Genomic DNA, 27874 nt, shown 5'->3' on the forward strand with positions numbered 1-27874 from the left:
ACTGTGTCTGGCACCTGCACTTCTGCTCCATGCATTGTTTGCATCTGTTTTAAGGCTCTGAAATGCTTTCATTGCAGCTACAATCAAGTGCTGATAGTTCTCTTGTACTCTCTTTGATTTGACACTCATTGTTAAAAAGTGACTACTTTGCAGACAATTAGAGAAAGAGCTGCTTAACATTGCAGTGATGTTTTATTAATGAAAATATCATTTCCATACAAACCTGATTAAGAGAGAGGAATTCAAGTTGAAAATTAAAAGCAACTCTGCTCTCTCCTTGGAAGTGTGAATCTGATTTCCTAATTGTGGTCTGGTGAACAAGGCAGGCACAGAGGTTCTGCACAAGGCTACACACCAGCACGGGCACCATCACACCACAGGGTGATGCAGTCACAAAGAGAGTTTTCTGGGGGTAATGACTGAGATCTTGGGGGCTAAGGATGTTTTGATGAATGCATTTGTGTGTGAGGCAGGGAGGCAGCTTTGTGTCCAAACCTTGCAGGCTGCAGGGCTTCAACTCTCTACAGCTATCTGAAGGGAGGTTGCAGCCAGCTGGGGGTTGGTCTCTTCTCCCAGGCAAGCAACAGCAGAACAAGAAGACACAGTCTCAAGCTGTGCCAGGGGAGGTTTAGGCTGGATGCTAGAAGGAAGTTCTTCACAGACAGAGAGACTGGCTGTTGGAATGTGCTGCCCAGGGAGGTGGTGGAGTCAGCATCCCTGGAGGTGTTTAGGAAGAGCCTGGATGAAGCACTTAGTGCCATGGTCTAGTTGGGTTGGGTGATCAGTTGGACTTGGTGATCTTAGAGGTCTCTTTCAGCCTGGCTGATTCTGTGTATATCAAAATGCTCAGAGCTCTTTAAGGGGAACATGCTCTCAGAACTGTCCCTTCCAGAGGAAAGAAATGCACACATGCAATACATCTGTAGCCTCATGTATAATACAGCACATCCCTGCCTTTTCAGCCAGTCCTTGACTTGATTCCTTATGTCCTTGAGCTCTCTAAGGTGTTCCATGTATTGGAGTCTGTACAGAGCTGTGCTCAATCCCTGCATTGCCCTGCTTAGGCCTTTCCCTTCCTAACACCTGGTCCAGCTGTTGCTCTTCTTCCTGGACTTCCCTTTGGCTCTGTTCTTTCTGTTCTGCTCTGACATCAAGCACTGGTGTCTAACCACTTCCACAAGAGGTGGCTTGGTGGGGAGCAGGTACATGTTTCAGGTGCATGAGCAGACAGTGGCAGATGGTTGTGTCATGACACATTCAACCTTTGAACTTTTCTGGTGTTGCTTTTGCCATGCTGAAAAGGGATTCTCAATGCTCCTACTTCTAATGGCAATGGTGTAAATCTTTCCATCTTAGAATACACAGAATAAACCAGGTTGGAAGAGACCTTCAAGATCATCACCTCCAACCCATCAACCAATCCAACACCACCTAAACAACTAACCCATGGCACCAAGCACCCCATCAAATCTCCTCCTGAACACCTCCAATGGTGGTGACTCCACCACCTCCCCAGGCAGCCCATTCTAATGTGTAATCACTCTCTCTGTATAGAACTTCTTCCTAACATCCAGCCTAAACCTCCCCTGGCACAGCTTGAGACTGTGTCCTCTTGTTCTGGTGCTGGCTGCCTGGGAGAAGAGACCAACCCCCACCTGGCTACAGCCTCCCTTCAGGGAGTTGCAGAGAGCAATGAGGTCTCCCCTGAGCCTCCTCTTCTGCAGGCTAAGCAACCCCAGCTCCCTCAGCCTCTCCTCACAGGGCTGTGTTCCAAACCCCTCACCAACTTGGTTGCCCTTCTCTGGACTCGTTCCAGCAAGTCAACCTCCTTCCTAAACTGAGGAGCCCAGAACCAGTGTTTGAGAATTTAGGTTCAAGAGCTCCTGCAGCTTACCAGGGCCAAGTGGAGGTCTGAGCTAATGGAGCAGGCTTTGAAGACTCCTTCAAACGATTCTGATAGCTGTTTTTCCCCATGTGGCTGCATCTGGCTCGGCCCTGAAAGAATAATGCCTAAAACAATAGACCTTTGCCATATGTTAGAGCTTGCTCCTTAGATGTCATTGCCGTGGCTCATGTCACATCTTGCAGACATTGATAGGGACATGAAACCAAATGTGCAGTGGCTGTGGTCCTGATTCGTTACCCTGCTGCTAAGTGGGGATCATCATCCAGGATCGATCTGTACTTTCCAGCACATCAAACAGCCTCTCTGAACTGGGGACAAACTTCCCTTGCTCTTAGATGCAGTGTGTGAACAGCCCTGAGCCCCACTCTGCTGCAAATGCCACGCTTTAAAATTGCTCTCATTATGCTAGAATTTTATTTATGTAACTTCTTGGCTTGCTGAGGAAAGGGCTTTGTGTTCCTGTGATTTATTGAGGCTTACCTGGAGGCAGGAAAGCTTTCAGTCAGCCCTTAACGACAGCTGCCCAGCTCTCAGCCATTGTTACATGGTGATGATGTGCTCTGAGAAAGCAAACCAAGCACAGATCATTGTTGTGAAGGATCCTTACCCAGAACCTCTGCATTACATCTGCCCATCTGTAGCTCCAGCCTCTGGGCACTCACCCTGCACATCTTCATCAGCAGCAATGAGGTCACCTCTCAGGCTGCTCCTCTCCAAGCCACAGAGCCCTCAGCTCCCTCAGGCTCTCCTCATGAGGAAGATCTTTCACTGCCTTCAGCATCTTTGTGTCTCTGTGCTGGGCTCTTCCAAGCAGTTCCCTGAGGTCCCTCTTGACCTGAGGGGTCCAGAACTGGACAAAATATTCCAGATGTCACCCCAGCAGGGCAGAGCAGAGCAGAGGGGGAGGAGAACCTCTCTTGACCTACTAACCACAGCCATACCTGCAAGAAAATGTTTTCCCTCTGGCATTCTGATCTCATCTGTTTGCTATGCAGCCTGGCACCATCACATTGTTTTTCTACATAGAATCCAGGATGTAATTCTAATTTGTTTGTTTGGTTGGTTTTGGTTTTCCTCCTTCCCCTTAGTTGTGGATTCCTTCCAGGTTTTGAGAGGATTCTGGTACCAGCTCCAGGCTAAGAATTAGTCAAAGCTCTCAGAGCAGTGTGTTTGACTCCACACTCTCAAGTATGCACTACAGGAATCCTCTCTTGGATTGCAGTGCTTGCAAAACTTCAGGCAGGTCACATGTTGGCTCTCTTTCTTTCTCATTTTGCTGTTGACTCCCCAATTAATCTCACCCTCCCCAGCACTGCCATGAAACTCCTGCCTTATTGCACTTCTGTTTGCAGGAGTTCCCTTTGGTTTCACAAAGACACAACTCTCTTGCTTCAACCTTTTCAGTCATCTGCTGTACTCCTGCAGAGTTTCAACCTCTTTAGATGTTTCACTTCATGCTCCACATCATCCAGTTATTCTTTTGCTATTCATAGAATGGTTTGGATTGGAAAAGACCTTAAAGATCCTCTACTTTCAAGCCTCCTGCCATAGGCAGGAACCCCTCCCATTAGATCTGCTTGCTCAAAGTCCCATCCAACCTGGCCTTGAATTCTTCCAAGGAGGGGGCACTCACAACTTGCCTGGGCAGCCTCTTCCCATGCCTCACTACTCTCACTGGAAAGAATTTCCTCCTAATATGTCATCTAAATCTACTCTTTTTCAGTATGAAAATACCACCACCCCTCCTACCACTGCCTGCCTCGTTGAAGAGTCTGTCCCTGTCTTTCCTGCAGGACCCCTTGAAAGTACCAAAAGGCCACCAGAATGTCTCCCTGAGCCTCCTCTTTTCCAGGCTGAACAATTTCAACTCTCTCAGCCTTGCCTCACCAGGGAGGTTCTCTAGCCTCTAGCCTTCTGACCCTCACCAGGGAGGTTCTCTAGCCTCTAGCCTTCTGACCTTCACCAGGAAGGTTCTCTAACCTCTAGCCTTCTGACCTTCACCAGGAAGGTTCTCTAGCCTCTAGCCTTCTGGCCATCACCAGGGAGGTTCTCTAGCCTCTAGCCTTCTGACCTTCACCAGGAAGGTTCTCTAGCCTCTAGCCTTCTGACCCTCACCAGGGAGGTTCTCTAGCCTCTAGCCTTCTGACCCTCACCAGGGAGGTTCTCTAGCCTCTAGCCTTCTGACCTTCACCAGGAAGGTTCTCTAGCCTCTAGCCTTCTGACCCTCACCAGGAAGGTTCTCTAGCCTCTAGCCTTCTGACCTTCACCAGGAAGGTTCTCTAGCCTCTAGCCTTCTGGCCATCACCAGGGAGGTTCTCTAGCCTCTAGCTTTCTCTAGCCTTCTGATGATGTTTGTGGCCCTCTTCTAGGCTCACCCCAACAGGTCTATGTCCTCCTTGTGCCGGGGGCTGCAGATTTCTCCAGCACCTAGATCTGATGTCATAACTTGCATTGATTTCTACAGTTTTCTCACAATCTTTCAAAGTTTCCTGCACTGTTTACTAAGCAAATCCAATAAATATCTAATGGAACTGCAGCTCATTAGCAGGAGCTGATGGCCAAGACTCTCTGCTTGCTTTTATTGTCAGGCAGAGTGCAGCTGCCTCCCTTCAATCCTATCCTAGTGAGCCTACTGGGACAAGCCACCCAGCTCCAGAGAGAGTTCTTTCCCAATCCCCTTCTTGTCTGAGGATTTTCAGGCTGTTATCTTCTGATGCTGAGTAGAATGTTGACAAGATCAGCCCCATTACCTTGGCCTCAGCATCATGGTGAGAGGGAAAGCTGGAAGTCATTTAGGAAGACTGCAACATCATGATCACCTTTCTCTGCAGATGCACCTCACTGGCTGTGCAGTCTGGAGAAGAGAAGGCTCTAAGGAGACCTCATTGTGGCCTTCCAGTATCTGAAGGGGGCTCCAAGAAAGCTGGGGAGGGACTTTTGAGGGTGTGAGGGAGGGATAGGACTGGGGGGATGGAGCAAAACTAGAAATGGGGAGATTGAGATTGGATGTGAGGAAGAAGTTGTTCCCCATGAGGGTGGTGAGAGCCTGGCACAGGTTGCCCAGGGAGGTGGTGGAAGCCTCATCCCTGGAGGTGTTTGCAGCCAGGCTGGAGGTGGCTGTGAGCAACCTGCTGCGGTGTGAGGTGTCCCTGCCCATGGCAGGGGGGTTGGACCTGGCTGAGCCCTGAGGCCCCTTCCAAGCCTGATGGTTCTGTGATTTGTGTTCTGGAGATGCTGAACTCTAAGTGGGAAGAACACTGAAGTGAGAATGCAGTCTGCACAAGGGAACAACAACATATACAGATATTGACTTGCTAATATAGAGAGGGGATTATAAGAGCTGAGCAGAGAGAGCTCTATCAGGCTGTGTAATTTTTCCCTGGTGAGCATATAGTGAATTTAAAATTAAATTTCTCTGAGGAAGCAGAAAGCTTTCTGTAGGCAACAGCTTTAAGTGTCATAAGTGGAAGAAAAACCAGACATAAAAGTGAACAGATTTGATCCATCTTCAAATTAAGGAGAACAATTTCATCCCTCATATAACCCTGTATCAAGGAGCACATTAGGACTCTGGGTTTGTGGAGTTAGAATTCTTTATTGCCTTTGGTAAAATGATATCCTTGCAGGGAAAACAAATCCACCTAAGAAGTGATTTTGCAGTGTTCCATACCTAATTAGGAGGGACAGGAGAGCAACACCAGCAGGTTTTTGCTTTCCTTTGAAATGTGAGTGAGACAGTGCCAACATCCTGTCATCAGCAGCTTAACCTTTGCAGGTGAGTGGGAAGCCTCACCTCTTGTAGCTGCTGCTTTCTTGTCTTCCCTCCAGCTTGTCTGGTTTGCATCCCAACCAGGCTGTGTGTAGTACCTAAGGTTCTGATCACAGGAGGAGCATTCTTAATGCCCCCATTTAATGTCTTGCCAAGGGCAGTCAAGAATAAGGCTTGGCTGCCGGCTTCTTGTTCGCCCAGTTTCCACCCTCGTTTCTGCCTTCCTTCTTGCTGCCGGCATCCTTCTTGCTGGTGTTTCCTAAGATCTTTTCTTGCCTTGAAGACAGCAGAGGAAAAAGACTTTCTCTTCAAGATGTTGCAAGAAGAGACAAAGTTCTTGCAAGTCCTTCAGCAAAAAGGAAACAATTCCTACCTGCTTGACTCTCCAACTCCTGCTGATACAGGAGGGGCTGAAGACTGAGCGATTACAGGCAGTGTAAGCTGGGCCTTTTCCTCCAGGGAAAGTCACAGCTGATTGAAAACAACGGCAGCGTTTTACATGACAAAGCAAAAGCTTTTCCCCTTCATTTTCCAAACACACTTTTGAGGAAAGTGAATTTGATTTAGAAAAAGATTTTTGTTCCCCCCAAACTCATTACAATTTCTGTTTGCAGTCAGTTACCTGCCCATGAAGGAAAGGCACTGCAATGTTTTCTGCCAGCTTTCTACATTCAGCTTGGATGTGAAGGGGAAAAAAAAAACCCAACCACAAACCAAAACATATGCTCTGGACTCAAAAATGTCTAATATGAAGTTGTTTCCAATAAAAGTACAGAACCACCAGGGATGAAATAGATTTGTTTCTTATACTGACAGCAGGGCGGGGGGAAACAGCACAATGTCAAATGTTTTCAAGAAGTAAGTGAAAGAAAGCAGCCCTCTGAGCTGGTTAAATCTGAGGGGCTGCAATTATCAACCCATAGAATCATTTGGGGTGAGAGAGAGCTTAAAGATCAAGTTCAATCATTACCACTGTCAAGCCATCACTAAACTGTGTCCCTCAGCACCCCATCTGTAATTCCCCACATCAGTTTCAGAGGTTTCTGTGTATTTTCTCTCCATTACTATCTATGTTCTGCAAGTTCAGAGGGATTGGTAGGAAATGTCCATCTGTAGGTGCTGTGTATGATGCAGGACACAGTGGATTCTTAGGGTGTCAGGGAGGGATAGGACTGGGGGGAATGGAGCAAAACTAGAAGTGGGGAGATTGAGATTGGATGTGAGGAAGAAGTTGTTCCCCATGAGGGTGGTGAGAGCCTGGCACAGGCTGCCCAGGGAGGTGGTGGAAGCCTCCTGCCTGGAGGTGTTTGCAGCCAGGCTGGAGGTGGCTGTGAGCAACCTGCTGCAGTGTGAGGTGTCCCTGCCCATGGCAGGGGGTTGGGACTGGCTGAGCCTTGAGGTCCCTTCCAACCCTGCCAGCTCTGTGTGTTTTGTGACAATGTGCCTGATATTAGATGCCCTGGCCAGAGCCATACCCTCAGCACATCCTTTAAGTCTCTTCCTTAGCTGGAGGAAGTTCAGAGCCTGTTCTTTACTGTTTATTTCCATCAGCAAATATGGGACAATGACCACAAGTGGGTAGCAGATCATATACAGGGACAATCATCTGCTGAAGGGCAATCTCTTGCTGCGTGATTGGGCAATATGGGCCAAGGAAACTCTCGCCAGGGACCAGCTGCAATTCAGAAACATCTGATGACCTAAGGCACTGTGAAGATCGCTGGTTATTTGCTTCTAGAAATCAATCCATGATTTGCTCAGCATGATGGTCATGCAGAGACACAGACCATTGTTCTGTTAGTTTTATTAAAGAGCAGCATTCTTCATGTTTTAACAGCTTACTCCAATCCTTTTGCCTTATCGCTCTCCAGCCTCTGCAGCTCAGGAAATGAGGACAGAGTGGTGACAGCAGTCAGTCCTGAGTCAGGGGGAGGATGTAGTCAAAAAGAAAGCAGCTAATCTTTATGGCTAGAAAAGTTAAGACAGGTAAAATCACTTTCAAATCACTGTAGTTATTTATTTATTTAAAGTTTGTCTTTATATGCTCAAAGACTTTAAAACTGCTCCTACTAAGGTGAAATATCTCACAAGCTGCCTTGTCCTCAAAGTGCTGCTGATGGCTGCCTCTTGCTGCCTCTCTTTGGCTGATGAGGTTCGGGAGGCAAAACTGTTCCACACCAGTACACAAGGTAAAGCTCTCTGAGCACAAGGCCACTGCATTTCAAGGGAGAGTGAAATTCTGCTGCATATGGGAGGTCTCTTCTCCCAGGCACCCAGCACCAGAACAAGAGGACACAGTCTCAAGCTGCACCAGGGGAGGTTCAGGCTGGATGTTAGGAAGAAGTTCTTCCCAGCAAGAGAGATTGGCCACTGGGATGTGCTGCCCAGGGAGGTGGTGGAGTCATCATCACTGGAGGTGTTTAAAAAGAGCCTGGCTGAGGCACTTGGTGCCATGGCTTAGTTGATGAGATGGTGCTGGGTGACAGGTTGGACTGGATGACCTCCAAGGTCTCTTCCAAGCTGTTTGATTCTGTGATTCTGCTGCCTTGGAAAATCCCTGATGCCAGCTCGGACCTTGATTTCCAACAAACCTGAGCTCCACTTGAGGGCTTTGAAGTGAGCCTTTCCCACTAGAGTTTGGTAGTGCTTCCTCTTATCTCCCCAAGTTCAGACTGGTGTCTGGTAAGAGTTTCAGTGACGTGGATAAAAGATGACATTGTCCTGCTGTGTGTATGTAGGCAGAGCTGGCTGAAGGGAGTTGCTCAGGGCAGGAAGCTTTCTGGGGGTGGCAGCATACCCACAAGACTATTTCTTGGCCATTTCTGATGGGCTGCTGGGAGCCATGCATGCAACAGATATTGCCCTTTGAAGAGGGGTTGTGCTGCTTTGAACTGCTGCAAAGTAAGGGAGGGATATCCCAGAATCAATGTTTTGCTTCCTCTTCTCCCTTCACTCCTCTGTGGCACAAGGGCAGGTCACCAGTTGTTATGAAGCTCTTCCTCTGCCTCTTCTCTTCCCGCCGTGGGCTCAGGCCCAGGCCTCTGCCCTTGACAAGAAAAGTCTGAGAAGCTCTTAGGAGGTTCTGAGCTCAGGTTTGCAAATACTGTGAATGCACAGAGTAAGCCTCCAGGGACAACAGCTAAGACTGGTTCTTGTCTACAGGGATCTCTCAATAACTCAGAGAACTCTGCAGACACAGCAGGGGCAACACTCAGCTCTGAAATACCACATCTGAACGTAGCAATGAGAGAGGGCTGCAACAGGGGACCCAGGCCTTCATGTGACTTTGTTTCTGAGGGCTGTGCTGTTTGGTGGCTGAATTTTGATATAGTTCATGGTCAGCAGGCAGAATGAAACATGAGCTGTGACATTTGGACAGAAAGACTGAGACTGGACACAGATCAATCCCAAATGCAGCACATTTCATTAGGGGAAAAAATCCAATGAGATAGTTTCACAATTTTATTTGCTTGAGATTTTTGTACTGCCTTGAACTGATTTGAGCTACATGGCTGCCCAGAGCTCACTGCCCAAAGAGTTTAGTTTCAGGCTAGGAGAGAACATTTCTGGGTAAAAAGAAAAAGCCATTTTATTACCCCCCTGTTACAGCCAGAGGGAACGTTGATTAATTGTCCAAAATATTATGTGGGTTTCCCCCCTGTCTCTCCAATAAAACTTTTCTGTCAGCACATCAGAGCCGGCAGGGAGGTGGAGGATCAGGCTGCTGGGTGGAGTGACCATAGACGTTGACAGGTTCACATTTCTTCGCGGGCATGACAAAATCAATATGCTATTTCCAGTTCTTAAATATGACCCAGAAAGGGCAATGGATTATGAAGAAGCTTCCAGATGCAGAGGCAAGTAAATAAAGCAGCCTGCCTGTATTTCACTGTCCGTAAGCCGGGCCGGCAGCTCCGGGAGCGGCTGCCGGGCTGCCCCGCGGGGAGGCGGCTCCGCTGCCGCCGCACAGGGCTGCTCAGGACGGGAGCGGCCGAGGCTCGGCTGAGGAGCCCTGGGGAGGAGCTGGGCATGTTCGCAGCAGTGCACTCTCACACTCCTACCTGCCTGCTGCCTAGGGTACCACCGCCAGCTCCTTCAGACACCCTCTGCAACCTCCAGCCCGTCGCAGGCAGGAAGAGTCAGCAGTGCTAATCACTTAGTGGGGTGAATCTCCCAGTAAACAGCTGTCAAGCCACAGTATTGCCCTCCTTTAAATCCCTCCGTTAAGCTCTTCTTTGTCAGGGTGCCAGCAAAAAACTTGTCAACAGCTAATCTCTGAGTGTGTGAGATAACTGGTTCTGGTGCAGGGCTGAGCATCCCAACGGCTCCTTGCACTTCCCCTCTGCCTCTGCATCCCTCTCTTGGCTTTGTTGGGACTCAAGGTCGATGTGACTGAAGATCTCTTTTGGTTTGGTGTCCACTGGATCACAGGATCCCAGGATATTAGGGGATGGAAGGGACCTCTGGAGATCTTCCAGTCCAACCTCCTGCCTGAGCAGGAGCATAGAGTCCAGCACAGGACACACAGGAACACATCCAGACAGGGATGGAAAGGCTCCAGACAAGGAGACTCCACAACCTCTCTGGGCAGCCTGCTCCAGGGCCCTGGGACCCTCACAGTCAAGAAGTTCTTCCTCCTGTTGAGGTGGAGCCTCCTGTGCTGCAGTTTCCACCCATTGCCCCTTGTCCTGTCCCAGGGCTGATTGGTTCACTGAATTAAACCCTCACAGGGAAACACTTTCCTGACATCTACAGAGGACATATCTAGGACAGTGCCAGAAGAACGGTTCTCGAGTTAGAGAGGTGCCTTAGAGAACTCCCTCTGCTTAGTTTCCTGAGAAAATGGCTTGGATAACTCAACCAGGGGTGCCTCCAGGGTAAGGATATACAAAAGGCTCTTTAATAGAGCTGAGGAAAACAGGAAATGATGGCTAGCAATTCAAGAAGAAAAAAAATGTATTAGGACTAAAGTACTCACATGTAGAAGTCAGGGTGGTCAATTCATCAGGGGTGAAGAGATGGACAGTTGAGGTCTCTTGGTGTCAGGGGAGGAACACTGCTTAGAACTGCATTAGCCAGCATGGCTCATGCACTGTCAGACTCTGCTGCAATGCAACAGCTGCTTAAGTAGGAGGTCAGTCCAGAAGATCTTCTCTGGTTCCTTCTAGCTTCATGAGTCTGCACAAAGTGGGCAACAATGCTGTGAGGACTTCAGAGATTCACCTAACTGGCTTCTCCAATCCCTGAGCAGAAAGGCAAACAGGATGTCTACCTGCACCTTCATCTGCCTAGTCAAAACTGCTGCCTGTGCTTTGTTGTTGAGGCCAGGTGAAATACTGGCTGCACAGCATAGCCACCATGCCTGCAACAAGTGGGTAAGGTAAGAATAGCTTAGTAGTCTCCGGGGGGGAAACACACAGCACCTCCACATGGCCGGCGCTGCCCCAAAGCACCGTGGCCTCCTAGGGCAGAATGAGCTTTGTCAGGAGCAAATGAGTCAAGTGATGCAGCTTTTAGATGCAAAAGACAATGCCTACAAGAGTGGGAAACTCAAAATGTCAACAGCTTTTAGCCAGATTAGTAGAAGAGTTTGCACCAACCTTCCTGAGATCATTTGGTTTACCTTTGTGTTTAAACAACCTTGGAGTAAAAATCTTTCTGAAGGCTGCTGACAGAGAGGGGCCATCAACTGTTACTGCTTTAAGTAGCCAAACCCACAGGTATTTAAACAGCCCAATTTATGTGCAGGGGATATCTTACCATGCTCTTTGTTCTGCATTCTGTGAAATTGTAGGCTGCATCGCTGCACTATTTAATAAAGCAATGACCTTAGCAGTGGCATTCATTTGCACTAGAGATTCAGCACTGAAGGAGCCACAAGGGTAATGGTGCCACATCCAGCTGGCAGTCAGCCTCTAGTGGTGTCCCCCAGGGAGCAGTGCTGGGCCCCAGCCTGTTCAATATCTTTATTGACGATCTGGATGAGGGCATCGAGTCCATCATCAGTACATTTGCAGATGACAGCAAGCTGGGGGCAGGAGTTGATCTGTTAGAGGGTACAAGGGCTCTGTAGAGGGACCTTGCCAGGCTGGACAGATGGGCAGAGTCCAAGGGCAGGAGATTGAACACATCTGAGAGCCAAGTTCTACACTTTGGTGACAACAACCCCATGCAGTGTTACAGCCTGGGGTCAGAGTGGCTGAAGAGCAGCCAGGCAGAAAGGGACCTGGGGGGACTGGTTGCTAGGAGGCTGAACATGAGCCAGCAGTGTGCCCAGGGGGCCAAGAAGGCCAAGGGCATCCTGGCCTGCATCAGGAACAGTGTGGCCAGCAGGAGCAGGGAGGTCATTCTGCCCTGTGCTCAGCACTGGTTAGGCCACACCTTGAGTCCTGTGTCCAGTTCTGGGCTCCTCAATTCAAGAAAGCTGTTGAGCTGCTGGAAGGTGTCCAGAGAAGGGCAACAAAGCTGGGGAGGGGTCTGGAGCACAGCCCTGTGAGGAGAGGCTGAGGGAGCTGGGGTTGCTTAGCCTGGAGCAGAGGAGGCTCAGGGGAGACCTTCTTGCTCTCTACAGCTACCTGAAGGGAGGCTGTAGCCAGGTGGGGGTTGGTCTCTTCTCCCAGGCAGCCAGCACCAGAACAATGGGACACAGAATCATAGAATGGGCATCATGTGCAGCTGGGAACATAGTTAAATGTTGAAGATTTTAACTGGATTAACAATGAGGTTTTCTTGTAATAAATAATCAGAAATCTGATAATTAATAAGAGATCTTTAGTTAAATCACAAGTTAGTATCTCCATATCTAAGCTCATAGAGTCACAGAACTGCCAGGACTGGAAGGCTCAGCCAGTCCCAGCCCCCTGCCATGGGCAGGGACACCTCACACCACAGCAGGTAGCTCACAGCCACCTCCAGCCTGGCTGCAAACACCTCCAGGCAGGAGGCTTCCACCACCTCCCTGGGCAACCTGTGCCAGGCTCTCACCACCCTCATGGGGAACAACTTCTTCCTCACATCCAAGCTGAATCTCCCCCTTTCTAGTTTTGCTGTATCCCCCCCAGGCCTATCACCCCTGACACCCTAAAACTACAAACCCATCCCTTAGATTCCTGGGAGAAGGCTGTGCAGCTGCAGGTAAGTTGTAGCTAAACCAACCAATGTATTTGTAAGCCAGGTGTGCTCAGTGCTAGACACTGAGCTAATACAAGATGCTGAATACCATTTCTCACCCATCCTTTACTCTGAAGGAGGGAAGAGAGGATATTGAGGTGAGTGGTGCTGCCTTTTTGTTGTTTCTGTGGGTGAGTGATGCTTTCTCAATAGACATTAACAGGAATGTAGGAATAAAGCTGTGGGATGAAGACTAACTACCATGCAACCTCTACTCAGTCCTGACATTAGTTACTGGACTAAAAATGTCAAGTCTACTTTCTCTGAGTTATATCAGGCTTGGATTTCACTTAACTAGGCAGAGCCCTCCCTCTTGCTGTTTCCTATCAGACTAATGCCCAGTAATTGCTGCTCTTACTTTGCTTATCTACTCCAATATATATCTGTATAACTGGAATCAGGCTCCAGCAGAACTGCACATACATGATATCAAACTACTGGGCACAGTCAGGCAAATGAATGGTAACAAAGTCAATGATTATAGATCAGGAAATAAAATGGGACTCTCATCATGTAATTGTTTTGGGTGTTTTTAATGCTTAATTGATGACTTCTGGCTGTGGGAGCTGGAAGCACAGCCATTTCCCTACAAACACCCTGATCAATATTTAGATAAAGCACCAAACACAGTTTTATCAAACTTTAAAGGGATATAAAATGAGTTTGAGTAAAAAACTGAGAAATGAAAACAGTAAGCAAGAAGTCTCTCAGTAATCATTTGCAGGCTGAGGGCTGCTTCCTTCCACGCTCCCCAAGCTAATAAAAGGCTGCTGCCCAGAATGCAGAGCAGGTCTCATATTGATTAATCTGCTGCTCCTTTCATTTGTCAGGACAATTAAGGCTTTTGGATAAGCTGGCTCTGCTTTAAATAACATGAGGTGGTGATAGGCCCCGTAAGATTGATTTCCTGGAAGTGGTTTACCTAAGCCTTTGCCTGACTGATCTGCCCACAGACCTCTCCCAGGCTCTCTGCTTTCCCTGCAGAGGAGCTGAGAGCCACCCAATCCCCAGGCCCTTCCACTTCTGCTTACAGTGCTTCCAGCAGAAAGGAGGGAGTCTGGGAGGGAGTCAAGAGCACAGAGGCACCCTGCAGCTAGAGGAACAACTTGCCTGCTGCAGCCTCCCACAGCACTGCAGATCCAATGCAACCTGCTCTGTGAAATCAAAACCCCTCATTTTGTACAGGGCTTGGGGCTGTGCAGGCTGGAGAGGAGAAGGCTCCCAGGAGACCTCATTGTGGCCTTCCAGTATCTGAGGGGGGCTACAAGAAAGCTGGGGAGGGACTTCTGAGGGTGTCAGGGAGGGATAGGACTGGGGGGATGGAGCAGCACTAGAAGTGGGGAGATTGAGATTGGATGTTAGGAAGAAGTTGTTCCCCAGGAGGGTGGTGAGAGCCTGGCACAGGCTGCCCAGGGAGGTGGTGGAAGCCTCCTGCCTGGAGGTGTTTGCAGCCAGGCTGGAGGTGGCTGTGAGCAACCTGATCTACAACTCCTTGAAGGGAGGTTGTAGCCAGGTGGGGATTGGTCTCTTCTCCCAGGCAAGCAGCACCAGAACAAGAGGACACAGTCTCAAGCTGCACCAGGGGAAGTTTAGGCTGGAGGTGAGGAGAAAGTTCTTCACTGAGAGAGTTGATATCCATGGGAATGTGCTGCCCAGGGAGGTGGTGGAGTCCCCATGCCTGGAGGTGTTCAAGAGGGGACTGGATGTGGCCCATGGTGCCATGGTTTAGTAGTCATGAGGACTTGGGTGACAGCTTGGACTTGATGATCTTTGAGGTCTTTTCCAACATTATTGATTCTATGATTCTATGTAGTGTGAGGTGTCCCTGCCCATGGCAGGGGGTTGGACCTGGCTGATCCTTGAGGTCCCTTCCAACCCTGGCAGTTCTGTGATTCTGTGCTAATTAACTACCAAACCCTGCCAAAAGGAAATGGTGCAGGCCTTGTCTCTCTAGGTTTTACTGCTTTGGGCTTTACCACCTGGAAACAGTTCGTGTGCTTCATTGCAGGACTTTTGCCTTTCTGTTACATGTTAGCCAAATACTGGAAGGCACAGGAGGCATCCAGCTCTTGCCTAGTCTGCCTGTCACTTTGTGTGTCTTGCCTTTCTGCTGCTGAGCTGCATGTGTGATTGAGTAAGCTCCCCTAATGCTGAAAGCCTTTTTCTTGTTCTCTGATCAAATGTCCCTTCCTCCAAGAGATTCCTGTTAAGAGCTTGCCTCCCTCCAAGCAATTCTCCTATGAGACAAGGGAATAATGCCTGGCACAGCTGCCTTCAGGGAACTTTATTTGATATTTAGCAAGGGATTCAGAAAATGATCATTGACCTTTGGGGGTTTTAACCCTTTGACATTTGCAGAGTCAGACTGCATTGGCCTAAGATGCAAATCAGCTCTTAAGAGCAGGCAGCGATTGCAAGTCACAGGCTCAGAGTGGCAGAAAAGAAAGCACAGCCTTAAGAGCAGGCTGTGTGCTGTTGATGAAGCTGAGGCTGAGTTATCAATTTGTATCCAGCTGTTACTTTAAAATCAAATCTTTCCAGTAAGATGGGGTCAGAATCTCATCCTTCCTCCCCTCCAGCTGAAAGGTTCCCATTAGGATCAGCTCTCCACAGACCTGGCAACACTTGGCACTTGCTTTTCAGTTGGAGCTGGGAATCCTGCTCCACTGAAGGGAGATCTCTCTGTGTAGAAACCTGAAATCTTTATCTTCTTTCAATCAGTGAGAACTTGGAGCAAAACTAGAAGTGGGTAGGTTCAGATTGGATGTGAGGAAGAAGTTGTTCCCCATGAGGGTGGTGAGAGCCTGGCACAGGCTGCCCAGGGAGGTGGTGGAAGCCTCCTGCCTGGAGGTGTTTGCAGCCAGGCTGGAGGTGGCTGTGAGCAACCTGCTGTAGTGTGAGGTGTCCCTGCCCATGGCAGGGGGGTTGGGACTGGCTGAGCCTTGAGGTCCCTTCCAGCCCTGGCAGCTGTGTGATTCTATGAACTGCAGGTAGCTTTCCCTGGTGTACCAGAGGACAGCATGAAACCCACTGCATTAATACTGCTGGGTTTAGGCCTAGCTACATTTCAGAAGTAAAGTCTGAACCATCCAGGATCACAAAGGACTTTTATTGCATTAGTTCTCAGCAAGATTAGGAACATTCCATTGTAATGGAGAACATTTTGATGTATTTCTAGGGACTGTGCATACACAGCCAAACACAAAGTCTGGGTAAAATGACCATGAACTGAAACACACTTTAGTTTTTTCCTCCTATTTCACAGCCTGTTTTTCTTCAGCAAAGTAACTTCCAAACACTGCTAGTCTGGAGCCAAGTTTGTCTTCACTTCTTTAGGTGTCATCTGCTTCATTTCTGTTCTTGATCAGTTGTCATTTTATACAGATATTCAATTTAAATGACTGGCATCTATCTGTGTCCTCACTGCAATGCCTGACTGGCACAGATTGCACCACTGACAGTATCTGCACAGAGAATATTAAGTATGAGGAAACAAAAGAAACAGCAACTCCATGAATCAGAGGAAATAGGCCCACAAAATGATAGCACCATAAAGGCAGTTGGGAAGGAATCATAACTTCACCACAAATGCAGAACTAATAAGGGCCACTTTAAAATGAGCAGGAGAGTGAAAACCAAACAAAGAAAGAAGTCAGATAGAGGATCAGTTTGTCTGCAGAGGGAATCCAGGCACTGCAGGAAGGCAGAGGCTCTGCAAAAGAAACTACAGAGTCAAATGATGGAACTGTTCCAGCAGGAACCAAATGAGGTCCAACAAGGATGAGAGCAGAGTCCTGCAGCTGAGGAGGAAGAAAAAACTGCAGCAGGACAGGCTGGGAGGGGATCTGCTGGAGAGCAGCCCCAGGGAGAAGGAGCTGGGAGTGCTGGGGGACAACAAGTTCTGCATGGGACAGCAATGTGCCCTGGGGGCCAAGAAGGCCAAGGGGGTCCTGGGCTGCATTCAGAGGAGTGTGTCCAGCAGAGCCAGGGAGGTTCTCCTCCCCCTCTGCTCTGCCCTGCTGAGACCTCACCTGGAATATTGAATCCAGTTCTGGGCTCCCCAGCTCAGGAGGGACAGGGATCTGCTGGAGAGAGTCCAAGGGAGGGCTCCAAGGATGCTGAAGGGACTGGAGCCCTGCCTGGGGAGGAGAGGCTGAGAACCCTGGAACTCTTTAATCTGGAGAGGAGAAGGCTGAGAGGGATCTGATCAATGTCTATCAATAGCTGAGGGCTGGGGGTCAGGAAGGAAGGGACAGGGACAGCCTCTGCTCACTTGTACCCTGGGACAGGACAAGGGGCAATGGATGGAAACTGCAGCACAGGAGGTTCCACCTCAACAGGAGGAGGAACTTCTTGACTGTGAGGGTGCCAGAGCCCTGGAGCAGGCTGCCCAGAGAGGTTGTGGAGTCTCCTTCTCTGGAGCCTTTCCATCCCTGTCTGGATGTGTTCCTGTGTGCCCTGTGCTGGATTCTATGCTCCTGCTCTGGCAGGGGCTTGCACTGGAGGATCTTAGGAGGTCCATTCCCATTCCTAACATCCTGAGATCCTGTGCTTTCTTGATAAGAGACAAATCAAACACTGAATGTGTTGCATGATCTCAAGCACACACCTGGTCCTGGAGCTGCAGTCAGAACGGTGCTGCTGTGGTCACCTCCTATTGAGTGTGGATAGACAGGGGAGGAAAGGAAATAAACACCACCTCTCCTTGCAGAGTGACACCATCTGCAACCATTCCCAGCTGAGCTCCAGCGCTGCTGTGTCATGATTCTGCAGGGGGGCATTGCTAGGTTTCAACACTGCTGCATCTGAGGTGCTGCACAGGCATCAAAGGGGGCAACAAATCCTCCAAGAGCTTATGTTGCAGTCACATAAATAACTGAAGGAATGGCAAATGCTTGAGGTGAAGTGTGCCAAACATCACAATGTTTGAACACCTCCAGTGTGCTTCATGACCAAAATCACACACAGAACTGGCAACACTGATTGCTAATGGTCCTCTCCCAGGGCCTTAGGTGCTACAAAAACCAGCTAGGAAAGCCCTGCTCTTGCCCCCCAAATAAGGGCTTGGGTAATTTACTCCTTCCTGTAGCTGAGACTCACACACCACTACCACCACAGATGTTTCTTTCCATTTGCAATGCCTGCAGCCAAGGAGCAGCCACCTCACCAAACTGCTTTTCACAGCCACTGTTGCCTCTTGTTTCATGCTCTTGGTGGTTTCCACACTTGTGATGTCACGGATTGCCAGGTGAAGGTGATTGCAGCCCCACAATGGATGTCTGAGCTGAACACTGGAGAAGTGGATGTTTGTGCTCATACATCTTTGACATCTCTGCAGCAATAAGCCAATCATGGCTCTCTGAGTTGCTGATGAAAACTCCATGCAAGGGGAAAATTGCTCACATTTGCTGCAGAAATGAGTGGCAATGAGAAAACTTGATGCCATCCATCACTGCCTTCTTAGAATGCAGAGCCCTGCTCAATGTATTTTTAATGTGGGTCTATTAAACTTCCTCCTTGCAAACATGTCTCTATTATTCTTATCTTTGCATTGCCTGATGTGTTGTGGGGGTGCAGAGTGTGCTTGGCTGGCAGGCCAGGCTCAGCAGAACAAGCCCCTCTGCAGCTCAGCTTGCCAGCCTCACCGGAACCATCTCCAGCCATGCGATTCCTCCTCCTGCTGATGTTGTACACAGCAAGGCTTTGAAGCCACTGAAGGACATTCCTGGGTGGGAAATGAAGCCAGCAGCCTGGTGGGGAAGGCAGGGGGCACCGTGCTCAGGAACCAGAGCAGGTGCTGGAACCGTATGGCAGTGCTGGAAATGGGAGCACAGGGGAGTTTCCCTCAGCGTGCAGCCACGCTGTGGTAGCACTCCTGAGATGAGGCTGAAGGGTGCAGCTGGGAAAAAGAGATTCTCTTGGACTGTGTTGGGTTGGGGAGAGTTTTCTGGTTTGCTTTTTTGCTGTTGTTTCCTTGTTGTTTCTGGGTTTGAACTAAAAATCACAGGATCAGAGAATGGTCAGGGCTGGAAGGGAGCTCAAGGCTCAGCCAGTTCCAGCCCCCCTGCCATGGGCAGGGACACCTCACACTGCAGCAGGTTGCTCACAGCCACATCCAGCCTGGCTGCAAACACCTCCAGGCAGGAGGCTTCCACCACCTCCCTGGGCAGCCTGTGCCAGGCTCTCTCCACCCTCATGGGGAACAACTTCTTCCTCACAGCCAATCTCAATCTCCCCATTTCTAGTTTTGCTCCATTTTTCTTTTCTTTGGTTTCAGTTCATGGTGCTGCTCTGGCAGGGGTTTGGACTCAAAGCCCTCCAGAGGTCCCTTCCAACCCCTAACATCCTTTGACCCTGTGGTTCAGTTTGAACTAGTAAACTCAACTTCATTAAGTTACTGGTTTGGATTTTGGTGGGGTTGGGTTGGGGTTGGGTTGGGTTGGGTTGGGTTTGGGTTGGGTTGGGGTTGGGTTGGGTTGGGTTTGGGTTGGGTTGGGTTTGGGTTGGGTTGGGTTGGGTTTGGGTTGGGTTGGGTTGGGTTGGGTTGGGTTGGGTTTGGGTTGGGTTTGGGTTGGGTTGGGTTGGGTTGGGTTGGGTTGGGTTTGGGTTGGGTTGGGTTGGGTTTGGGTTGGGTTGGGTTTGGGTTGGGTTTGGGTTGGGTTGGGTTTGGATTTTGGTGGGGTTGGGTTGGGTTTGGGTTGGGTTTGGGTTGGGTTTGGGTTGGGTTGGGTTGGGTTGGGTTGGGTTGGGTTGGGTTGGGTTGGGTTGGGTTGGGTTGGGTTTTTTGAGGAAGTAACTGACAAAACAAAAATTGGACCAAAGACTGACTTGTCAGGGGGCTGATGGATAAAAGTGGATACACAGGGAAGGGGGCTGGGGGCTTGGTTTTGGTTTTGTTTGGGGTTTTTTTGGTTGTGGGTTTGGTTGGGTTTTTGTGTGGTTGTTTTTGGTAAATACTTTAGGTCAGAAAAAATAATATATCTAAGCAGCAGCATTCACCAAGTGGAGGAAAATCCTTGCAGAGACATTTGTCTCTGTGACAAACCCTCCGGAGAGGAGTTTGGATGCACTCCCAAAAGAGTATTTATTTATATTTGTGTCCAAGCATCACAACCTTGAAAGAATATTGGAAGGAGGAGGGAAAGGCTACAAATCTGCTCCAGATCAATCCCTGATATTGATACCAAGGCTACAAGTATAAACTAAAACCTAATCCTCTGAGGACAATAAAATGTATTTAGGGTCAAGGCTGTGAATCAAGAGCTTCATTTAGCCCTAAAAGTTGCTGCAGTCCTTAGACTATTCCACTTGGGTTTTACTTTTGCTCTCCCAACTCCACAGCTGTCCCTGAGGACTCCTGACTGATGACAGTGTCAGGGGATGGAACATGCCTGTGTTTGGGTGACTCTAAGGTCTTTGGTGAAGCTTCAGCAAGATGTGGAACACTTTGATCAAAAAACCTCAACCCAACCCACCCAACACCCCCAAAACAACCACAACCACCCCCACCACCCAAACAAAGCAAAGCAAAACCCAAAGAGAACTCCCACATTGTCCTGAGGTTAAAAGAACTGAAAGCCTTCAACTTCTGTTCCCCACCTTCCTGGAGCTATTTTTCTCCATGCCTTTGCTCCCCTCAAAGCTCCCAAGCCCATGCTTTCCCTGACCTATGGCTCCCTTTCTTTCTCCCCTTCCCTAGCTGGCTTTCGGTTTTGATTGTTCAATCCCTTCCACTTCACCACATTCCTGGAGTGGTTGTGTGGTACATCTGCAGAAGGGAGGACCAAAACCACCCTCTGATTTCTTTTCCAGGCTGTTTCTTTCAGCTGTTGGCTACTGCTGAGCAGCATTGAAACCGAGGCAGAGCCTGGGTGTCTCGGCTGCCGGCGCTGCAGCCAGGGGGAAGAGTCAGCTTGGGTGCAGGAGAGAGCAGAGAGCAGCCGGGCAGCGGCTGTCCCCTGCTGTGGTGGTCCTGGAGCAGTGCCTGGAAAGAGGGATTTGGTTTTCTCGATTCTGTAAGCCTTCCAAAGGCAAACCTCCAGTCTCTTCCCCTGCAAACTGGGGTATGAGCTCACCACCAGAATGACATCCTTGTGCTGGTGAAGATTAAGGTGAAGTTCACAGTTCTGATCTGACGGAGCCTGGAGAAAGAAGAAGTGAAGACATTTCACTAGAAGCACCAAAGCTGCCTGGTGTGGAGGCAGTGTGGGCAGGAAGGCAATCTGGCACAACGGAGATTCTTCTCCAGCAGGACTGGAGGCAGGGCAGCAGAGCAGAAGTCTGCTCCCCTGGTGAGCCAGCACAGGTGTGGCAAGAACACACTGAGACAAGTGCGGTCCTCAGCACTGCCTTCTATTGCCAGCAGACCAAGCAATGTACAAAGGCATGCCTCCCTGTCTGGCTCACACAGCTGCTGTACTTAACACACTGACTTCTTCATGCCATGTTTACCTGAATAAAAGCTGAATAAAACCCCAGAATGGTGAAAAGGAAGAGCAACTTTTAATCTTATTTCCTCATTTTAGAGTTGATACTGAGGGAAAAAGGAGAGTTGGAATGATCTCTGTAATCTTGCTGCAGAAAGTAGCAAGACTGTAAATTCTGGTGACAGACAGTAGGGCATTGAAAGGAGTGAAGCTTAACTGCCAGAGTGATAAATACCTTTCCAAACACACCTTTAAAATGTAAGAAAAATAGACAGATGGGATGCAAGAGAAAAGCTGGGGGTGTGGAGAGAGTTCCCTTCGAATCCATTCGATAAACACCTTCCCTGGAGCTCGCTTGTTGCACTTCCCCTTCCACCCTGTTTGCAAAGCTCAGAGTCGTCAGCAAGCTGAAGGGGAAGCAGCACTCACAAACGAGTGTACGTCCCCAGATGATTAATGCAGCAGTCGTGTTCCTTCTCATCAGCTCAGCACCACTTGCACAGCTACAGGACTCGGGCAGGAGGTGTGCTGAAGCATATTCAAATCACTTCTTCTACTACTTTTGTACTGAATAATTGTTCTGGCTCTTGCTTCTGTACCACTTAAATGAGAAAGAAGGCAATCTAGCCTCTATTACACACAGCCCCAGGCAAATGTGTCACAAGAGCTTCACTCAGAAATGTACTTGAAGATATTTATTCATTTTCTGTTAATACAGCTTCAAGACAGCAGTTAGGGACATGCAAGGGTTTTGTTTTGCCTGACTACCTTTGACTCACCTCTATCTACCCAAGATGGACAGAAGCAAGGGGCTGGAGAGGGAAAATTCCTGTTAGATCATATAGCTTAACCTCTCCCTAAAAGCAGGATTATTTCATACTGCCTGGATTACACCCTGGATCCATATCAAACACTGCCTGGATTACACCCTGGATCCATGTCAAACACTGCCTGGATTACACTCTGGATCCATGTCAAACACTGCCCAAGCTGAGGTTCATGGCAACAGATCCACATCAAACATTGCCCAAGCTGAGGTTCATAGCAGCAGATCCTTCCCAAACCCTGCCCAAGCTGAGGTTCATCAAAGGTTTGGGTACAGACTAAGACAGAGCAGAAGATCCTGTGGCAGAAGAGATGAAGGCAATGAGTGTCCCAGGGAAAACGCTTCGTGCAGTGAGGCTGTTTCAGGCTTGTGTTGCTGCACTAAAGGAGTACCAGCTCCAGAAGGACTCCTGCTCTTGAGTGTAAAGAATGGTAAATAAGGAATAGTTCCTAGCCAAGAATGAGATTTCTCTTTTTCATTCATTCATTTCCTTCTGTTAATGATTTCTCTAAAAGCAGCAACTAACTCTCTTAATCCTCTGCAATTTTCCATCCCACAAAAAATCGCTGGTTTTAGCTAGGGTATGTTGAAGAAGATTTTTCTTCTCAGTACTTTGAGAAAAAACAAAAGGGGAAAAAAAAGATAATTTCAAGCAAATAAGAGCATGAATGCATGTACAGGTGGGGGTTGGTCTCTTCTCCCAGGCACCCAGCACCAGAACAAGAGGACACAGTCTCAAGCCGTGCCAGGGGAGGTTTAGGCTGGAGGTGAGGAGGAAGTTCTACACAGAGAGAGTGATTGCCCATTGGAATGGGCTGCCTGGGGAGGTGGTGGAGTCACCATCCCTGGAGGTGTTCAGGAGGAGACTGGATAGGGTGATTGATGCCATGGGTTAGTTGATTAGGTGGTGTTGGATGATAGGTTGGACACGGTGATCTAGAAGGTCTCTTCCAACCTGGTTTATTCTATTCTACAGATGGAAAGTGCATTATAGCATACACCTTCTCTCTTTCTGTGTGTGTAGTCACTATATGTAACCTCACTGAATCACAGAACATTAGAGATGGGAAGGGACCTCCAGAGACCATCCAGTGCAACCCCCTGCCAGAGCAGCAGCACCCAGGGTAGGCCACACAGGAATGCATCCAGCTGGGGTTGGAAAGGCTCCAGGGAAGGAGACTCCACAACCTCTCTGGGCAGCCTGCTCCAGGGCTCCAACACCCTCACACCAAAGAAGTTTCTCCTCATGCTGAGCTGAAACCTTCTCTGGTCAAGTTTGTCTCCATTGCTCCTTGGCTTATTGCTGTGCACCACCCACAAGAGCTTGGCCCCCTCCCCTTGACCCCCAGCCCTCAGCTATTGAGAGACATTGATCAGATCCCTCTCAGCCTTCTCCTCTCCAGACTCAACAGCCCCAGGGCTCTCAGTCTCTCTTCCCAGGGGAGATGCTCAAGTCCCCTAAGCATCCTCCTGGCTCTGCCTTGGCCTCTCCCCAGCAGGTCTCTGTCACTCTCGACCTGGGGAGCCCAGAACTGGACCCAGGATTGCAGGAGTGGTCTGAGCAGGGCAGAGCAGAGGGGGAGCAGAACCTCCCCAGCCCTGCTGGCCACACTTTGCTTGCTGCACCCCAGGACCCCATTGGCTCTCTTGGCCACAAGGGCACATTGCTCACTGATCACCCCAGTTCAAAGCTAGAATCTCAATGTCCATTCTGCTGGCAGCTTTATGTGACAAGGATTTGGTAACCTTTGTTCAGGTTTATGTTTTCCCTCCTCAGGATGGACAGTTCAGGTAAGCTGGGCAGTGACTGCCAAAGCCAGGGCAATGATTTACGTCTGTTGGCACCAGTAGAGATTTCAGCCCTCAGACTGCACAGTCTGCCGGAAGGGACAGGCTGAGCATCAGCACTTCTCAGCTCTGATTGCTTTTGCAGCTGCATCTCAACAGCAAGTGACAAAAGGGCTCTGCTGGCAAACTTCCGTGCACAGTGGGGTTGAGTTCCTCTCTGTGGTGTTGCCGTAATGCTGTGGCCGGCTGAGAGTGACTTCTAATTAGTTCTCAGAGTATCTAATAAGATTAATTGAAACCTTGTTTGACACAAAAGATTCAAGCGGAAAACTCCCCTCATTAAACATGCAGCAAGAGAGTGATGCTGAGTGCCGGGCATGGGGCTGAAGGGAGCGGCATGAATAATGCAGAGCGCTGATTGCGAGCTCATCAGCCCCTGCGCGCTGCCTAACCCTTACTCGGGGAGGCTTTTGTGCTGGCTGCCTGACTGCTTTTGTCTTAAACTCCAAGGAGCAATGCTACCAAGGCTGAGCATCCCCGGGAGGGATGTGCTGGTCGTTAGCCTCCCGACATGCCAGTCCTCGTGGCTGTTAGTGACCCAGCCCATACCAGGTGAGGTGGGCACTATTCAGGCATCATGAACAGAGAGTGAACAGAATGGAGGGCTGGAAACCTGTCCACCCAGCACTGGCATTCTTCTGTCCAGCTCTCTTTTCTCCATGTCCATCCTTTGGCCTTGCTGCTTCCCTTTTCTGTACAATCTGTACAGACCTGGAAACACTTCATTGCTTTGCAAATGTGGCCAAATAGTTGCATCTCCCCTGTGAAGGGAGGCTGAGAGCCCTGGGGCTGAGAGGGGATCTGATCAGTGTCTATCAATAGCTGAGGGCTGGGGGTCAAGGGGCCAAGCTCTTCTGGGTGGTGCACAGCACTAAGCCAAGGAGCAAGTTCACAGACAACTAACATTTGCAAGGTGATTTGGCTGTAATTTGGGTCTGAACTTTTCATCCAAGTCATGTATAAGCCATAAGCATTAGCTTGGGCATGGAGACTCATGCAGGCACTGGGAAGTGGTGGTGAGAGAAACAGTCTTTGGATAGGGGGCATGAAAAATTGAACAAGAGAGGAGGAATTATGCTCTATTATTCCTCTTCCTCCTTGGGAGCAGGAGTTGCAGCTATGCTAATGGTTAGATCAGCAGCGTTTAGAGGAGCAAAATGATAATGGATCCACATGGCTGCTAGGATAACACTCAGCACACTGAATAATTACAGAGACACTGGTAGCAGGCTGAGCGTCCCAGAGAAGGTAATTAATACAGCCAGGGCCTCATTTACTCACTGAAGCACACTGAAGCCTCAAGGTGCAGCAAGGGCTCCTGCTTTGTAAGGTTCTGCTGTGCAAGTCATGGTGATCACACAGCCTCTCCAGAACACAGCCAGAGGAGAGGATTACAGTGCAAAACCCAGTGTTTAGGGTAAACATTTTCAAAGCCCTTGTTCCATGCTAGAATGAGGCCTAATGCTTGCAGTCAAGGGCTGTGCTTCCTTTGCACCTGACAGCCACACTGCTTTAGCTCAGCGATAGCTTGCAACAGCCCTGAGATGCAGCAGCAGCAGCAGCAGCAGCATGTGGATGGCTGCAACGTGTAGCATGTGCTGAACCAGTCACTGAGTACATCTGGTTTCTTTTGCCCCAGGCCGTGTCAAAGGTGTCTGCCCCTGGTTTGTGTGTGTCTGCCAAAACCTGCTTACAGCTGCTGCCAAATTCAGTCCTGGTGATGACAAGGACTTGTGAAGGATGAATTTCCCAGCCCATCAGTTTATGGACAAAGAACTCTGCAGCTTTTGGTCCGGTTTCTTCCCTGATCTCTGGGGTTTTCCTCTCCCTACCCCAGTCCATCCCTGGAAGTTCCCTGCTGGCACAAGTGGCTGCTGACTTCTGCCACAGTCCCAGACCAGCTTTTCTCTGAGGAATATCCTGACAGTGGAAGCTCTTTATTAAACAGGAACCAACTACAGGGTCACAGGACCACAGGATGTCAGGGCGTGGAAGAGACCTAATGAGATCTTCAGGTCAAAGCAGGAGCATGGAATCCAGCACAGGTCACACAGGAACACACCCAGACAGGGCTGGGAAGGCTCCAGAGAAGCAGACTCCACAACCCCTCTGGGCAGCCTGCTCCAGGGCTCTGGGACCCTCACAGTCAAGAAGTTCCTCCTCCTGTTGAGGTGGAACCTCCTGTGCTGCAGTTTATATCCATTGTCCCTTGTCCTGTCCCAGGGCACAGTGAGCAGAGGCTGTCCCTGTCCCTTCCTTCCTGACCCCCAGCCCTCAGCTATTGATAGACATTGATCAGATCCCTCTCAGCCTTCTCCTCTCCAGACTCAGCAGCCCCAGGGCTCTCAGCCTCTCCTCCCCAGGCAGTGCTGCAGTCCCTTCAGCATCCTTGTAGCCTCCCTTGGACTCTCTCCAGCAGATCCCTGTCCCTCCTGAGCTGGGGAGCCCAGAGCTGGAGGCAACATTCAGTTACAATTAGATTAAATGAAACAGAGTTTATTTGACACAAGTAGTGGAAAATGGAGAGAAAAAAATCGATGTAACTAAATGTAAGCAAGATAAATCATAACTCATCTCTTGGCTGCCTAGCTGGTTAGGCTAAACCTCATCATTGCAATGTATTGATTGAGTAGGACAAACAATCTTCTACCTCCTTGATGTTTCTGCAGCTATTTTCAGTAGTCATTGGGGTCTGGCAGCTCAGAAGTCCTTTCAGCAGAGCTGACTAAGGTGTTTGTCTTCCTCTGATGGTTATCTCACCCTGCTTTTTCCTCCTTATTCAATACTCCTGGGCCAGCACCTTTCTTTTCTTGCCTGATAATGCTCACTTCCAGCTCACAGAATTTAGACTGAAGCCAATATGTTGCAAGATATAATATTAATATCCCAGTCAATAATTTAGTACCTACCAATGCATTAATGTGCTGCTATCTAATGTACTGCTGCTCTCTCAGTGATTTAACATCTGCCATCAGTCTCAGAGCCCATGTGCAGCTCACAGCAGCACCAAGGTGGTGAGTGGTCCCCTCCCCGGGGCTCTAGCAGTGCACATGCTGCTCAGCTGGCAGCACAGCCTCAGCACACCTCACAGCAAGGCACAGGGAAAACTTCTGCAGGACACTTCACATGTTCTGAGCCTTATCTTATATTCTTGGATGGCAATACCTGCCAGGGCTCAGCTGCTGGCTGAGTTAAAAACAGGGCACCACACTGTTAGTGTCAGACATTTTGCAGGTGAGTGAACAGGGCTTTGATTCCTGTTCTGCCAAGGCTCCTCTGCCTTGTCCCAGAGTGATGATGTTGTGCAGAGGCCTGGCCCCTGGGGCACACCAGGGTATGTGCAGAACTCCAAAGCCAGCTGTAAGAACCTTTCATTCCAGGCTAGACAGGAGAACACCCAGAGGAGAGGATGGCAGCTCACAGTAAATGCTTGAACTCGGGAAGTTCAGCTGAACCTGCTGGTGAGTGCTCCACACCGTGCTGCCATCCTGCCAGCTGCACAATGGGAGTGCTGGCTGGAGCAAGGGATCCTGGGGCTTGGAGCTCAGACCCTAACACGAGAGGTTTCTGCTTGCTGCTTCAGTGTCCAGGTTTGGGGGGCTGGTCTTTTCCACTGGGCTGGCTGTGGCTTTGGGGCATGGGAGGGTGGTTTTCTGCCTGGCTTCTGCTGCCACTTCTGCCTTTGCTGTGCTTTTCTGCCAAGCAGGCAGTTGTAGATCGCATTATTTCCATGACACTCCCTCTTTATGTCAACCCAGGGATGTTCTGGTGTGTGCTACTTTCCCTCCTGCTCTGTGTGAGGACTCACTGGTGAGAGCAGGCTGTCTTCAGCTGGCACAGCTTAAATACATCTTCCTGTTCTGAATGAACAGCATCAGAAAGCTGTTTACCAGTTATATGGTTTGGGAAGGAAGAAGAAGATTTAGCTA

This window comes from Dryobates pubescens, chromosome Z (assembly GCF_014839835.1).
Source record: "Dryobates pubescens isolate bDryPub1 chromosome Z, bDryPub1.pri, whole genome shotgun sequence".
NCBI lineage: Eukaryota > Metazoa > Chordata > Aves > Piciformes > Picidae > Dryobates > Dryobates pubescens.